Source organism: Panthera onca, chromosome D3 (genome assembly GCF_046562875.1).
Source record: "Panthera onca isolate mPanOnc1 chromosome D3, mPanOnc1 haplotype 2, whole genome shotgun sequence".
In the NCBI taxonomy this organism is placed as follows: domain Eukaryota; kingdom Metazoa; phylum Chordata; class Mammalia; order Carnivora; family Felidae; genus Panthera; species Panthera onca.
The window spans coordinates 10585379-10601608 of NC_138350.1; positions in this window are offsets into that span (position 1 = coordinate 10585379).

Sequence of the window (16230 nt, forward strand, 5' to 3'; positions counted from 1 at the left end):
ACCATTATGCTGTGTTGGACTAATTCACTGCAACTAATTCAGTGGGACGTGTCAATTAATCTCAATAAAGCTGACTAAAAACTACCCCAGTAAAAACTAAAAATGAAGCCCGCATGGAACATTTTGATGGAAAAGTTTTCGCACTTCGGAAAATCGGTCTGTTTACGCGCAAGAAGCTCCTGGAACCTAGACGCAAAAGTCTATGGCACAAGGATGTTCAGTGCGATGTGGTTTATAGTGGCAGCAAAAACAGAAGAATTGAGTCCAACGATAGGGGAAAACCAATCCAAAGGAGCTGATTAGACACACTAGAGAGTATTCATATCAAGGACGCTAAGCAGGATATAGAGAGCCTTGATCGTAACACTGAGGTAAAGAGAAGACAATATATTATTGAATTATTATCATTATGAGTCAGCAAATGTACAATGTCTTGCATGCAAAATTCCATGCGTGCGCACGCATAGATGTGAATTCTTAAGGGGTAGTGTAGGAAATTTACCAGGTAGAAACAGTGGTTACTTTTGAGGTCAATTTTGGCTTTTTATTTGGAAAAAAAACTCAACAAAGTTGAAGAGACAGCCTATGGAATGGGACAAAGTATTTGCAGACCATACATCTAAGAAGAGGTTAATATCCAAAATATACCAAAAAAAAACAAACAAACAAAAAAACAAAAAAAACCCTCCTGCAACTCAATACAAATAAATACATAATCCGATTTTAAAATGGGCAGAAGACTCACATCCGCAGCTTTCCAAAGAAGACTTGACCAGGGCCAGTGGGTCCATGGAAAGGTGCTCAACATCACTCATCATCAGGGAATTGCAAATCAAAACCACAGTGAGATGTCTCTTCATAGTTGCTAGGACACCTGTTGCCAAAGATAAAAGCAAGTGTCGCGAGAGTGAGGAATAAAGAAAACCCTCCTGCCCTCTTGGTGGGAATGCAGATTGGTGCAGCCACCAAGGAAAAGAGTGTCAAGCTTCCTCAAAAAGTTTGGAAAAGATCCGTTGCCTGGGTGGCTCAGCCGGTTAAGCGACCGACTTCGGCTCAGGTCATGATCTCGCGGTCCGTGAGTTCGAGCCCCCCGTCGGGCTCTGTGCTGACAGCTCAGAGCCCGGAGCCTGCTTCGGATTCTGCGTCTCCCTCTCTCTCTTCCCCTCCCCCGCTTGTGCTCTGTCTCTCTTTCAAAAATAAATAAACATTAAAACAAATTTTTTTTTTTAATTAAGACAAGAACTACCATAAGATTCAGCAATCCCACTTCTGGGTAGGTGTCTGAAGGAAAAGAAGTCACTGTCTCCCATACAGAGCTGCACCCCAGTCTACTGCATGTAGCATTACCGTTCCCAAGATACGGAAACAACTCAAGTGTCCACCATTAACAGATGAATGGATAAAGGAAATGTATTTACATACAATGGAACACAATGTAGCCGTCCAAAAAGAAGGACAGTCTGCCCTTTGCCACAAGGGTGGATGGACCTTGAGGGCATTGTGCTAAATGAAGCAAGGCAGAGAGAAAAAGAAAAACACTATATGATCTCACTTAGAAATGGAATGTACAAGAAAGGTCAAAAAAAAAAAAAACAAAAAACCCCACGATAGAAACAGAGAGTAGAGGGGTGGTTACCAGGGGCGGGGGGAAGGGGAAATGCGGACATACTGGTCAAAGGGCACAAACTTCCGGTTACAAGATGAAACGCACAGAATGGTGACCATAGCTCACGATCGTGTCTTGAATACTTCGGAGTTGCTAAGTGAGTAGATCTTCAATGCTCTCACCTCCCCCCCCCCCCCCACACACACACATATATCTCTAAACGGTGATCATTTTTATTTTCCTTTTTATGCGTCTAGAATTCTGATTTTTTTCTGCCTGAGGTGGCAAAAAGCATCCTCACAATTCGAAGGGGCCACACAGGTATGTCCTTTGGGGGAAAAATGATAAAATACAACTCAGAGAGGCAGTGAGTTCCCTGTTTTTGGAAAAAGTAGACACCAACGGTGATCACCAGGCCCTGGTCCTGCCCACCCAGCTACCCAGGAGAGCCTCTGTTCTCCCTTTCTTGAGCTACCCGGGGGGGGGGGGGGGGGGGGGGTTGAGGGATCTCAGCAAGGAAGATGCTTCTTGGCTGAGTCCCCGCAGGAGCCCATATGCTGTGTCAGCCTCGCTCCGCTGGGGACTGGGGACCGTTCAGTTCCTGCCTGCATTCTCTTACCTGCTTCGCATGTTCGTGGAGAGACCCTCGGTCAACCTGAGATTACGGACTAGAAGTCCTCTTCTAAGGTACCTGTTTTGAGAGGTTGAGATAGGCTATAGAAGAAGACGCCTGTACCTCTAATTCCCCCCCAGGACACCAAGGGCAAAGGCAGTACGGCCACTTCAGAGGGCGGTGTGTTGAGTAGATAGGTCACCCTGCCTCCCAACGCCTCATCCTGGGTTGTTTCCTGGAGAAACTCAGGGCCACATGCACCAGGGGACACAGCCAAGAAGGTCGTTCCCACATAACGTGCATGAAGGCTCCAAACGCGAAACAGACCAGATGCCCAGCGACGGAGGAACGGATGAAGGGAAGCACGTCCACACAATGAGTTTCTACGCCCAAAGGGAAGAGGGGACGTCCGGCCACCTGCAACCACGCGGGGGGATCTCACAGGCGGCATGTCGCAGGGGAGAAGCCAGACCCAAGAAACTCACGGGGCCCGATTCCACGCGCAGGAAACTCAAAAGCCAAGGAAGCTCCATTAAGCCATATGCTTGGGGACCCTTACACGGGAGTTCAAATTACGGAGAAAAGCAAGAAAATGATCATCTCAAAAGCCAGAGTAGTTGTTCCTTGCAGGGGGGGAAGAGGGGTCCTGGGGGAAATTTGGGGTGCTGGGTCCCGCGTGCTGCTAACACCGATGCTCACTTTGTAAATATCGGTTCAAGCGTGCGAATCCCAAGCAGCTATGTTTCACAGAACAAACCCCAAAACAAAACAAAACTCGTGAAAAGACTTGAAGCATCCCGTGGAGCATGATGGTGCCTGCGACACCCCCAGAAAGGTGTTTCGCATGTGGGGCTTTCCCACTCATTGCCAGCTACCAGAAACAGCACTGCGGAGTCCCTGTAAGAAGCCCCATGAACGAGGAAGCTACTATTTCTGTCCTCAAGGAGTTTAGCATCCGGAGGGGCTGACAGTCAACAGGGGAGGCACCACAGTGTCCCGTGATGGCACTTATGCCGGGCAAGTTCAAAGGGCTGGGACACTACCTTGAAGAAGAGGCAGCCAAATGAGAAAAAAAGAGCCAGTGCGCTGAATCCGAGGAGAGAGAAAATTGAGCATGTTGCAGGCAGGGAGAACAGAAGGTACAAAGTCTCAGGGACAGGGTGCGTGACAGAGTGGGCAGATCGTTTGATAAGGCTGGACCATGGACTATGGGCTGTAGTGAAGGAGTGACACGAGAGACGAGAGCCCAGAAGGCAGGGCCCAGAGCAGGAAGTGTTTGATGCACAGGCAATGGGGAGCCAAGGCAGGATATAGAGCAAGGGGTGTCAGATTGGTTTAGGAGCAAGAGGAAGCAGATTAAATGCTGCTAAGTGATGACAGAGGCCTGGTTTAAGGCCATGCAAGTAGACGTGGAAGAAGGGGATATGGCAAAGGAAGAGAGTTGAGAATTCACAGGAAAGCAGGTTGAGAATTCACACGTTTACAGACTCCACAGGGGCAGGAGGAGCTCGCCTGCCGGTCCGCGGACCACACTTTGAGTAGCGGCAAAGTTCTGCATGATCTGGGGCAGGCCGTGTTGTTTCCTGAAGGTGTCTTGAATATAACTAAACTGGGTTTACACCCTGGTGCTGTTCTACCAGCTCGTGGCCTTGGCCGTCTCCTTGCCACGTTCATCCTGTTTTCCCACCTGTAAAGGGGCCAAAAGCTCAGATCTCGGTGGGGCTCCGCTGGTGGTTGAGCAAAGCCATCCGGACTTGACCGACGGGGCTCTGGTGTTTGATGCGTCCGCTCTTAATGTCCAATCCCCTGGCTGCTTCTCTGGGGCCCCAGGGGGCTCCACCAGGGTTGACGAATGGGGGACAGCAGATTCGTCACCACACTAACAACCAGGGAAAGAAAATATCACCACGTTGACCCCAAAGACAAAACATGAACTCATGTGAGATTTTTGACAGTTGGGGCGTTCTCCGGGAGTTCTGCTCGAGGAGTGCACGTGTACTTCTATAAAGTCTCAGAGCCTCGGCTCTGAGCCTGGGGCCACACAGCCTTCCCCGAATCTTACCCAGGAACAACCCCTGGCGACATTTGGCTGTATTTTTCCCCCACGTCTTTGTGTGGCTAGACTTTAAATTTTTTTTTTTTTTTACATTTATTTATTTTTGAAAGAGAGACAGGGCACGAGTGGGGAGGGACAGAGAGAGAAGGAGACACAGAATCCGAAGCAGGCTCCGGGCTCTGAGCTGTCAGCCCAGAGCCCGACGCGGGGCTCGAACTCACGAACCGTGAGATCATGACCTGAGCCGAAGTCGGACGCTTAACGGACTGAGCCTCCCAGGTGCCCCCTTTTTTTTTTTTACATTTATTTATTTTTGAGAGAGTATATAGTCTTTTAAAAATTAATTTGGGGGGCGCCTGGGTGGCTCAGTCAGTTAAGCGTCCGACTTCAGCTCAGGTCACTATCTCACGGTCTGTGAGTCCGTGAGTTCGAGCCCCGCATTGGGCTCTGGGCTGACGGCTCAGAGCCTGGAGCCTGCTTCCGATTCTGTGTCTCCCTCTCTCTCTGCCCCTCCCCCGTTCATGCTCTGTCTCTCTCTGTCTCAAAAATAAATAAACGTTAAAAAAAAAAATTAAAAATAAAAAAGGAAAGAAAAAAAATTAATTTGGTTGCATACTGTGTATTCAGCCTTACTGAATATTATTGTTTGTTTGTTTTAGGTTATAAAAATACTTGTTTTTTTTTTTTTTTAATTCAAAGAACACACTAAAATATACAGGCGAAAGAGAAAACTCCCTGTTCCCTGACCCTCCTTGCCCAGATGTCCTCACTGGCTACTCCCGTGTATTTTTCTTTCCCTTTGCCAGACAGGTATTTATACCTATTCTGTGCCAAGCCCTGTCCTTGGCTTTGGGATCAAAGATGTGTTAGAAAGATAAGAATCGAAGGTCCCTTGCCCGTCCGAATGAGCCAAGGGGGGGCGGGGGGGGGGGAGGGGCCAGACAAGGCCACAACTTGACCTTAAACCCAGAGACATGGAGTCAGTGTAGGAAGCATGAAAATAAGACAAACGTGTTTTGCTGCCTTATAAGTAAGAGGGAGCCCAGCCATCCGTGGATCCGGAGTTCCTGGAGAAGGTGAAAGGGAAATAAAATGTTGACAGGGTTCCAGCTCATGAACTGGCTCCAGATTCAACCAGTGGTTGGTTCATCCCAGCCGAGAACGTTGGGATCACACACGGCACCTTGGGAATGAGATCTCAGCCCACAGCAGCAGTTCTGAGTTTTCTTTTTTTTCTTTTCTTTCTTTCTTTTTTTTTTTTTTTTTTGGCGCAGAAGGACTCTAGCCCCCACCGCCGCCATCCCAGGGGACATTTGGCTGTGTCTGGACACGTTTTCGGCTCTGACAAATGAGGGAAGAGGGTGTTACCGCTGGCATCTGGTGGGCGGAGGCCATGGGCACCGCTCAACATCCTACAATGCCCAAGACAGCCCCACACAGAGAATGATCTGGTCCAAAATGCTCAGAGTGCCAGGACTGACAAACCCTGGCCTGAACAGGTAAGTTAGGAGGCGAGGCGGGGTGCTCAGATCCTAGATAGGCCACTTTGTCGCTCAGGCGTCTCGAGAAAACCTTCACCTCTTTAAACCTCAGTTTCCCACTCTGTATAATGGGAGGCAATACCAATACCTACTTCCTGGGCTTGTAAGAAAGATGAACTATGTGAGGAAGCACTTAGTCCCTGGCACATAGTAGGCACTTGATGAACAGGAGTTAAAACACACACACACGCACACACACACACACACAAGTGAAAGTGATGGGCATGTGGATTACAGAGACAAAAGCGGAAGCCTCAAATGCCCCGAGAAGGGTCTAGGCCTCTCTTCTGTTTGCACGTCTGGAGCCTTGAAGGTGTTTAAACATTCGCAGAATTTTACATTCGAGATAATTCACCCCAATTTGAAAAAGATCTTCTTCAACACATACAGCACTGTTATTCTTAGGACACTGAAATGTGCAAGAGTTTTAACAACAAGACACTTTATTGCTTTTGCAGTGAAGGATAAAATTTGCGGGGTGCCTGGGTGGCTCAGCCGGCTAAGCGTCTGACTCATGATCTGGGCTCAGGTCATGATCTCGAGGTTCGTGGGTTCGAGCCCCACAGAGGGCTTTTCACTGACAGCATGGAGCCTGCTTGGGATTCTGTCTCCTCTCTCTCTCTCTCTCTCTCTCCCTCCTCCCGCTCGTGCTCTCCCTCTCTGGAAAAAAAAATATATATATGTATATATAGAGAGAGAGATAGATATAATTTGGAAAATGTCCAATTATGGGAAAAATCTTTAAATGGCCAAACAAAAGAATGCATTCAAGCGAAATGCAAAACAAAGATAAACAAACCTCTAAAGATGATTTACTTATCTTTCAAAAAGTCTTTCGGCCACAGCTAAGGAAATCAATCCTTGAATAATTCAGTGACAACACGCACACATATTAACTCTAATGGCTGCTTGTAACTGATTTCCAAGAAAAATACGGAGCTATACTTCTGTGGTTTTTCTCCACCGGGCCCTGAATCCATGGCTCATTCATTCACGTGCTGATCGTGGCAAAATTGACCGCGTTACCGTGTAAGAAAAAGATCCAGAGGGTTTTGCTGTGGGATACGTCCTCGGTAGCAAAAGAAGAAAGGTGTGCATCCATATTTCTCAAGCAAACTGCTTCGGGGTGGGTCTCAAGTTGGATTTGTCCAATGTAAGCCATCATCGGTGCACATGAACCACCAGGGACCTTACCCTTCAAGCCTTCTCCTGGAGATCTCTCCAGAACCTTTGACCAGATGCCACTGCCAAAGAGGCCGGGGAAAATACCACGGTCCCCGAAGTCCTTGTCACCCGCAAATAGCTTGGGACCGGTTTTAGTTTAGAACCAGCAAAAGGTGAACAGATCTTTCCTGAAAGTCCAGGCATCTAACAGCAGATTTTTTACATTTTTGGATGTTTATTTATTATTTTAGAAGGAGAGAGAGAGACAGAGCATGAGTGGGAGAGGCAGAGAGAGAGGGAGACACAGAATCGGAAGCAGGCTCCAGGCTTCTGAGCTGTCAGCACAGAGCCCCATGTGGGGCTCGAACTCACGAGCCGAGCTGTGAGACCATGACCTGAGCCGAAGTTGGACGCTCAACCGACTGAGCCACCCAGGTGCCCCTCAACCCCAGATTTTAAGTAGAGGACAGTTTGGGGATGGGGAGGGGAGGTGTCACAAAGAACATTAAGGACCAGAAGTTGGAACCATTGGGGAAGTTCTGGGTGTCCTTGGGTATGTTACCTAACCTCTCTGAACCTCAGTATCTCCCTCTGTCAAATGGGTCTATTGTCAGCCCTGGCAGGCTGTTGTGAAAGTATAGAGAGACAAAGGAAGCTGGAGAGTTCTGGAAAATGCCCAGTACCTGCTCTTGTAAGAGGTGATCCCTGTTACATCTTCTACCCACATGGCCCCCCGGGCAGGCCATTTAGGCTTCTCAGCCCCTTATCGGCCGGAATGCTGGGAACACCCAAAATAAGAGCTAGTTGGTGCTTGTCTCCACGAGCACAGCTTAACTGGCTTTTGAGGTTTGGGACAACTGGCTGATTCTCTGATTCTATCTTGATTCTGTCTCTGAAAGGGTTGGTGAGAGGCCGAGATTAGCTATCTGGAGCCCTCTCTCCCTCTCAGCATATGCACATACTAGAGATCGGAAAACAACCCAAATCAGATAGTCTCCTGTCCACACCCAGAAAATGTGCGTCCGGGGAGAAATCGAGAGAAACCAAAGAGACCTGGAACATTTCTCAAGAGATGCCCAGTCCTGAGGGGCAGAGCCCCTGAGAGGCTGGGAGGAGGGGGGAGGGTTCCAGAATCCTAAGCAGGGTATTATTTCTTAGGGAAGGAAAGGCGTAGATGAACAAGGCTGGCCTTTACCGAAGACGTGCCTCTCGGGAGGGCCATCTTGTGGTCTCCTGGAAAATTCGATTCTCGGATGGCCCGTTCAACCCCACCCCCACCCCCCACCCCCCCACTAACAACAACCAAAATCACGGATGGCAACCCCGCATTTCCTTTGAGTGGTAATTCTGTGCAACACATTGTTCTTTCAATATATTTGATCACTTTATCCTCATTGAAACTCCTGCCCCGGGAGAGTATTAATATCTTCAGTGTATGTATAGATGAGGAAAGTGGGTAATTGACTCCTGGAGATTATGGGGAGCCCTTGTAGGCAGGAAGGAGAAAGGGAAGCAGGAATGGATTTTCTGGGATGTGAATTTGAATTTGGGGTGCTGGATGGGCGAAGGGGGAGGGGACAGGGGACCAGAGCCAGGTAGGTGGGGCCAGGGCAAGGACCCTCTGGGAAGAAAGTACCCAGTTTAATCTTTTTTAACGTTTATTTATTTTTGAGACACAGAGAGACAGAGCATGAGCGGGGGAGGGGCAGAGAGAGAGAGGGAGACACAGAATCTGAAACAGGCTCCAGGCTCTGAGCTGTCAGCACAGAGCCCCACGCGGGGCTCAAACCCACGAGCCGTGAGATCATGACCTGAGCCGAAGTCAGACGCTCAACCGACTGAGCCACCCAGGCGCCCCAAGAAGGTACCCATTTTAAAGAAGAAGAACTGGGTGGCCAACAGACACTTGAAAAGGTGCTCAACGTCCCTCCTCATCGGGAAAATACACATCAAAACCACACTGAGATACCACCTCACGCCAGTCAGAGTGGCTAAAATGAACAAATCAGGAGACTATAGATGCTGGAGAAGATGTGAGAAACGGGAACCCTCTTGCACTGCTGGTGGGAATGCAAACTGGTGCAGCCGCCCCGGAAAACAGTGTGGAGGTTCCTCAAAAAATTAAAAATAAATGTACCCTGTGACCCAGGAATAGCACTGCTAGGAATTTACCCCAGGGATACAGGAGGGCTGATGCATCGGGGCACGTGTACCCCAACGTTTAGAGCAGCGCTCTCAACAGTAGCCAGATTACGGAAAGAGCCTAAATGTCCATCAACCGACGAATGGATAAAGAAGATGTGGTTTATATACACAATGGAATACTACTTGGCAATGAGAAAGAATGAAATCTGGCCATTTGTAGCAACGTGGATGGAACCGGAGGGTATTATGCTAAGTGAAAGAAGTCAGGCAGAGAAAGACAGGTATCATATGTTTTCACTCATATGTGGATCCTGAGAAACTTAACAGAAGACCATGGGGGAGGGGAAGGGGGAAAAAAGAGAGGGAGGGAGGCAAACCATAAGAGACTCTTGGATACTGAGAACAGAGGGTTGATGGGGGATGGGGGAGAAGGGAAAGTGGGTGATGGGCATGGAGGAGGGCACCTGTTGGGATGAGCACTGGGTGTTGTATGGAAACCAATCTGACAGTAAATTATATTATATAAATAAATAATGAAAATTTAAAATTAAAAAAAAAAGGAAGAACGGGAGATTCAAACTGAAAAGTCTAGTTGTTGCCTGAAGTCATAAAACCATCAGGGTGAGTCGAAGAGTCTTGACCTTGCAAAGCAATCATCTAACCCAACAATACAATTAAATAGCTAATCTCGCTAATCTCTAGAGGCATCTTGGAGTCAGGGACTACATAAAAAAATCCAAGTATCCCCTCCTGATCTCCATGCAACAAATGGGATTAGCACATCAAAGGCTAGGTTCTTTGTACTGTAAGGAGTCCTGCCCTAAGGTGAGAGGTGGGCCAGATGGGAGAGCCAGGAGTTCAGAAATGGCTAACTGGCTCATTTCTTGGGCTTCGCTCCTCGCTAGCTGTGTGACCCAGGACAAGCTACCTAACCTCTCTGTGCCTTAGTTTTCCCACCTACAAAATGCAGATGGCTGGGTTCCATACCCTTGTGAAATTAAGGTAACATTATTTAGGGAGCGGTTAATGTGTGCCAGACCCCGTTCCAAGCTCTTTTCTTATTCCATCTCACAACCACCCCCGTATTAAGTGAGTTATTACATAAGGCAGTGGACTGTTACATGGTGCTTAAAATGATGGCTTGATGGGTGCGGAATCTAGTTAGCCACATGGGAAACACACTGAGTAAAACAAAAATTGTAAATTTCAAAATCCTACGGACTCTGGGTCAGCGACCGTTCTCATTTCTGAATGCAAGGGCGGGAGGAGCAAGTGGAAAAGCGAGCCCCCGACTTTTGGTAAAATTGTTTGCGGGCCAATCTGTCTTGGGCTGTCGCAGTGTGATTGTTTTTTGGCAAGAAGTGAAATTGATGTGTAATATTTGGATATTCTCATCGCCGAGTGGGTGGATGAGGTCTGAGAAGCAAAGATACATGCAGGTACACCCCCACAGACACGCACAGCTATCTGGTTCCATACCCACGTGTGCGTATAGGGGCATTTACTTCTTAAACCCCGTTCTACTGCTCTTATCACTTTGCACTTTGAGAAAAAGTTGGCCAGGAGGCAAATCCTGTAGGAAAATGGGGCTGGAATGGCTTCAGCCCACAACTGTGCGCGTCACAGACCCTTTGAAGACCTCGGAAAGGCATGTTATTCTCTCGCCAGGAAGATGCCCGCTCTCAGAACCCAGAAAGTAGGTGGCCCCCCATTCATGGGAATTTAGACCCTCCCTCCCCCCAAAACCCAACCAGTGACCGTCCCCCCCCCCCCCCCCCCGCTCTCCCCCGCCCCCCGCCAGGATTCTCAGGTGACAGACTTGTGCTTGCATTTAGGAAGTCATTTTTTTCCCCTCTGTAAATATCTATTGAGCATGAACCATGTGCCAGAGAGTGGGTCAGGTGCTGGTATCACACTTCAGAGTGTCACCTAGGTAGCATTCACATACTCTCTTTTCTCTGGCTTTCTCCCTTTCTGGTCAATTTCTGACCTTCCTTGTGAAAACAGCAACAGAGATCAAAGAATAACTAACCTCTAGGGGGAGACATTACTGATCAGAAAGGGTTTCTTCACACAGGCCCTGACCCGTGGCAAGCCTCTGGGCCATGCGTAAGTAGGGATTACTATTATCTCTGTTTAACGAAAAGAACACAAAAACCCAGAGAAGGTGAAATGAATGACAGGTTTATCTGCAAGTGGAAGAGACAAAATTCTGAACCCGGAGGCTGGGTTTTTGACTGCAGAGATCACAAGAGAGCCTATCGGCTAGTGGGTAAGACCAGTTTGAATTCAGACTCCAGCAGGTGCTGTGTGACCTTAGGGGAGTTACTTTCACTCTCTGAGCCTGCGTTTCCCTACTAAAAAAACACGAATAATAATAGCGACGTTGGCTCATTAATAAAAACAACGAAAACGATAGGAAGAGTAGGAGTAACCCACTAGCAGGAGATATGGTGCAATTGTCATCCCATTTAGAAAACAGTGACAGCAAGGACTGTGGCGTAACTCGTGGCACAGTGCTCAAGATAGGATAGCGAACATAAAAAATATCCCTTCCGTGATTTTTTTTTCATCGGGAGGGGAAAATCTGGGCTGAATCTTTGACAATTCCTCCTCCAGGCCCCTTGGACCTAAATTTCCATTGTGGTGAAAGGTTTTTAATTAGTGAGGACACCCTTTTTGTTGATCCAGGTATCGTTTGGCATATCTGAAACAGGGCTGGTCTAACCACCGGACACACTGTGAATACTTGTCCAAATTAAAACGGATGAAAGCTTCAGTGTGGGCAAAATGTAACTTTATGCCCACTCGCCAAAGCTCAACTCAATGAACCACCGAAAATTGTATTTATTATGTAACACGGGTGCATTTTAACATGTGGGGCGAGGGTCGCCCCAAAAGTCAGACTGCTAGAAAGGACTCCGTGCAAAGTTATGATAATTGTTGGAACTAGTTGCTACGCATGGGGGTGGGTGGGGGGAGTTCATTATATTCGCATATGTTCCAGATTTTCCAAATCAAATTAGAAAAGGCCCTTATCCCCTAAATTCCATTTCCCCCCAGTTCTTCCCTATAAAAGACCTTTTGCTTAGTGGCGTTTGACCTATCTCCTATTTTGGTGAGTCCGTTCCTCCCATCATTAGACCTGAAGGTGGTTTGAGATGGCACGAGACAACCAGAATGAATGAACGAATGTTTGTCTTCTCCTCTTTTAAAATTCTGGAAGGCACGAGGCAGTAGGTGAATAAACTAGTTAGTAAACTAGTAAACTGTGTCTCTTACCTCTGTTTTTCTAAGACTCTGAGGCTTTGTCCCCAAGTCAGTCAGTAACAAAGCCATCCCACCCTTGTTTTCAAAGACAGCAGGTTGCATTCAAGGTCGAGGAAGGTCTCCCTCCGCAGCTGGGAGACCGGACCCCCTGGCGTCACCTGGGCTCACAGAGACAGAGATCGTTAGCCCCAGTTAAGTCCTCCCCAGCTGGCCCACTGGGATGGGAGGGAAGTCTTCACAAACACGAAGGGAGAAAGTTCTCTTTGGACACCCTCCTCCTTCAGGAGGGTGAATTCCTGAAGGTCGTTTGGGTGAAATGTATCATAAACCTTAAAAAAAAGGCTTATCTCGCCTCCTGCCCTCCCAATTCCTCCCTCTTGGAATTGATCCTGGAGGAATCCAGGAGATGGGATTGCCAAGATGAGGCTCACTGGGGTTTAAAGAGGGAAAACTCGTGAATTAATTGGGAAGTTAATACCTATTCATATGGATATAATGGGGGACACAAAAAGCTGCGTGTTGCCCGACTTTGCAAGTGTTAAATGAAGCGGGAGGCGCGTTGCCGTTGCCCGGGTGGACTGGAAAAAATGTGTCTAGTAGTCTAAAGAAAGCAATTCAGTTGCAAAACAATAACAATTTTACTAAAAATAAACTATGCCCTGGCTTGTGCTAAGCACGTTTTGGTGCCTATTTTCTTTTCGGTGCATTATTTTCCTTAATCTTTTTTAATATATTTTTTAAATGTTTATTTATTCGGGGGGGGAGGGGCAGAGAGAGAGGGAGACACAGAATCCGAAGCAGGCTCCAGGCTCTGAGCTGTCAGCACAGAGCCCGACATGGGGCTTGAACCCACGAACCGAGAGATCATGACCTGAGCTGAAGTCTGACGCTTAACCGACTGAGCCCCCCAGGCGCCCCTAAATCTTCTTTAATTTTTAGATTAAAAAAGAAAAAAGAAAGATCCTGAATTACATTTCAATGACAACTAGCAGCGAAGTGACTGGGAGGGGGGTCAGAGAGCCTAGAGACTTTGATCTGAGCCCTTCCCCTGGCTGTCTTTTGTCTTGAGTTGTCACCTTAAATGTCATCTCCTGGAAGGCCTCCCATGAGATCGGCCCCTCCCTGTCACTCTCAGGTCACCCTGTTTATGTTCTGCGTAGCACTTACCACTGTCTGTGTTTATCAGGTGCATTTTTCACTTGGTAGTTTACTCTCCCTGCCCCCTCTGCCCTGCCAGCCGTGACCTTGGCTACCTTGGTCTCGGCTACGAGTCCTCAGCAACCGCATGTCATGTACGAGGTCATGAAGACAGTTTATGGACTATTGCAGAATAAATCAGTGGATGAATATGAGAATGGCTGAGTGTGTGCATCTATGAGGGAATGAATGAATGAATGAATGGGCAAATAAGTGAATGAGTGAATGAATGAAATTTGACTTCAGTGTGAAAACCCTTTGTGCAGGACTCGGCAATGTTGGACTCTCCCAAATGTGGTCACCCTGCACCGTGACGGTCGGAACGTGAGGGATGCGTGGATGTCCCAAGAGTCTGGAGGCCCCTCCCCAGCCCCCTGCACCCTCTCAACTGACCGTGACTCAGGTCCAAGTAATGCCAACAGAAGGGGACCTCTGTCCCCTGGGATGGACCTCTCATGAGTGCTTTGCACACACGTCCTCCTTTTGCCTTCACGACCACTCCTTGGGACCAGTATGATCATCCCCGTTTTCCTGACGAGGAAACTGAGCCCCAGAGGGGTGAAGCGTTTCGTTCAAGTTCACAGAACGAACAGGAAGCGGTCAGAAGTCTGCCCTCAGGCGTTAGGGCTGGATTCAAACCCCATCCTTCCCACCTCCCTATTATTGTGGGACTTCAATTCGCCTGAGCCTCAGTTTCCCCATCTGAAAAATGAAAGCAAAAGGCTCATCATGATAGTTAACCAACACAATACTCGATACCCAGCACGACATAATGTCTGAAGACACGGAGGTCTGGAGACTCTTGCGGTGGATAAAAGGGAGGTACTGTCATTTCTTTCATTCTGTTTCATTTGGAGCCTGTCCGTGCCTGGCACCATCATGTAGGGAGCCTTGGAATCAAGCAAATCCGAGTTCAAACCCCATTCGCCCTGACTGGCTGAGCGGCCAGGGGCTGCACACGACTTTCCAAGCCCGTTTCCTCATCTGCAACTCCCCAGGGAAGGTACCCCGGACAAGAAGTGCTGAGACGTCTGTGGGAAAATTTCGAAGGTGCTCCGCATACAGTCGGCCCCCAGGCAAATCGAAGCCTCTCTCAGATCCCCGTCCCAGCCAAGGAGGCCCAAGAGCCTTGCCAGAATATGTTGGAAACCGGGCATAATTTCTAAAGATAATGACTGTCGGAATAAACTGATCGGTAACGGACAGAACTGCGTGTTCCCAGGATGGCCTTTCCAGTAGGAGGGACAGGGCACAGGTCAGAATGGCAGCCGCTGTGCTCCTCATCTCTGAGTCCCTGGAGCTCAACACACCTGGTATTAACACCTGAATGAGCCAGTCGTCCCCTGACGGCATCTTTTCGGTGAGGCCTGAGAACTGAGCTCTGGGCTGATGACCTGGGATTCAAGGTGAGTGGGTCTAAGCACTTTGCGTCCTCTTACATGCAAATCCCAGAAGACAGAGAAGGTGACAGATCCCTATGCATTGTCGATAATGACAATGACAAACAGGGACCAAATACTTGCTAGCTGCTAGTGACTCTAGATGCGTTGAAGGAAAACACTGAGCTCAGAGAGGCTAGGTTACTGGCTCTAGGACACACAGCTAGGAAGCTACAAAACTATGTGTTGAATGCCGACTCTCTGGCAGAATCTAGACATTCCAGGCCATTGTTTCCCAGACTTTGCATTTTTTTGTACCCCCTCGGGAGCTTTTTCAGACTTTTTTTCCCCTAAAGTTGTTATTTTTTTCTCATTTCCAATGACGTTTTAATATCATGGATGCTGTTCTAGGACACGATGCGCACCTGTGCTTTCTACATAAGCAGAGTAAGATGCTTGCCCCCCACCCCACCCCACCCCACCCCATCTCAAATCCTTCTTCGCCCCGATGAGAACACAGGCTCTAAACTGCCCCCCTGAGCCAGGAGCTCACTGCCTTTGCTCTCGTTCTGATGCTGGCTGGAGGGGGGGGGCGGGGGGCATACTGTGACTGCCACATCCCCCCCCTGCCCCAGATACAGACCATGGTTAGCTAAAGGTCCCATCTTGGGGGCACCCGGGTGGCTCAGTCGGTTAAGCATCCGACTTCAGATCAGGTCATGATCTCATGGTCCGCGGGTTCGAGCCCCGCGTCGGGCTCTGTGCTGACAGCTCAGAGCCTGAAACCTGCTTCAGATCCTGTGTTTCTTCCTTGAAACAGAACAGGTGTCCCCGTCAACACCTCACGCCCTCTCTCCTCCGCAGCAGCCCCGAGGAGAGGCCCAGAGCTCCCACCACACTTCCCACTTGCCTTTCATGCACCTCGGAAGACTCAGAGGTCTGTCTGAAGACGTCGTCAAGAGCCCTGCATTCTTACCCCATTTCTGCCCAGCCAGCCCTCTCTCCTGACCCGCAGAAAAGGGACTGAACACAAGCCCCTGATGGGGGGGAGGGGTGGGGGGGCTGACATTGTAATGCCAGCCTCTGTGGCCTTCCCAGAGTCGACAGGATCTGCACCCCCCCCCCCCCGCCCCTGCTCTCGTGCACTTCCTCCCCACTCCCATTAACTGATGTCAGCGCAGAAAGGACGGATTGTTCTCGGCCCGCCTGGCGGCCGAGCGCACAATCCCAGCCCGGGAGAGAGAGGGTGTGGAATCAAG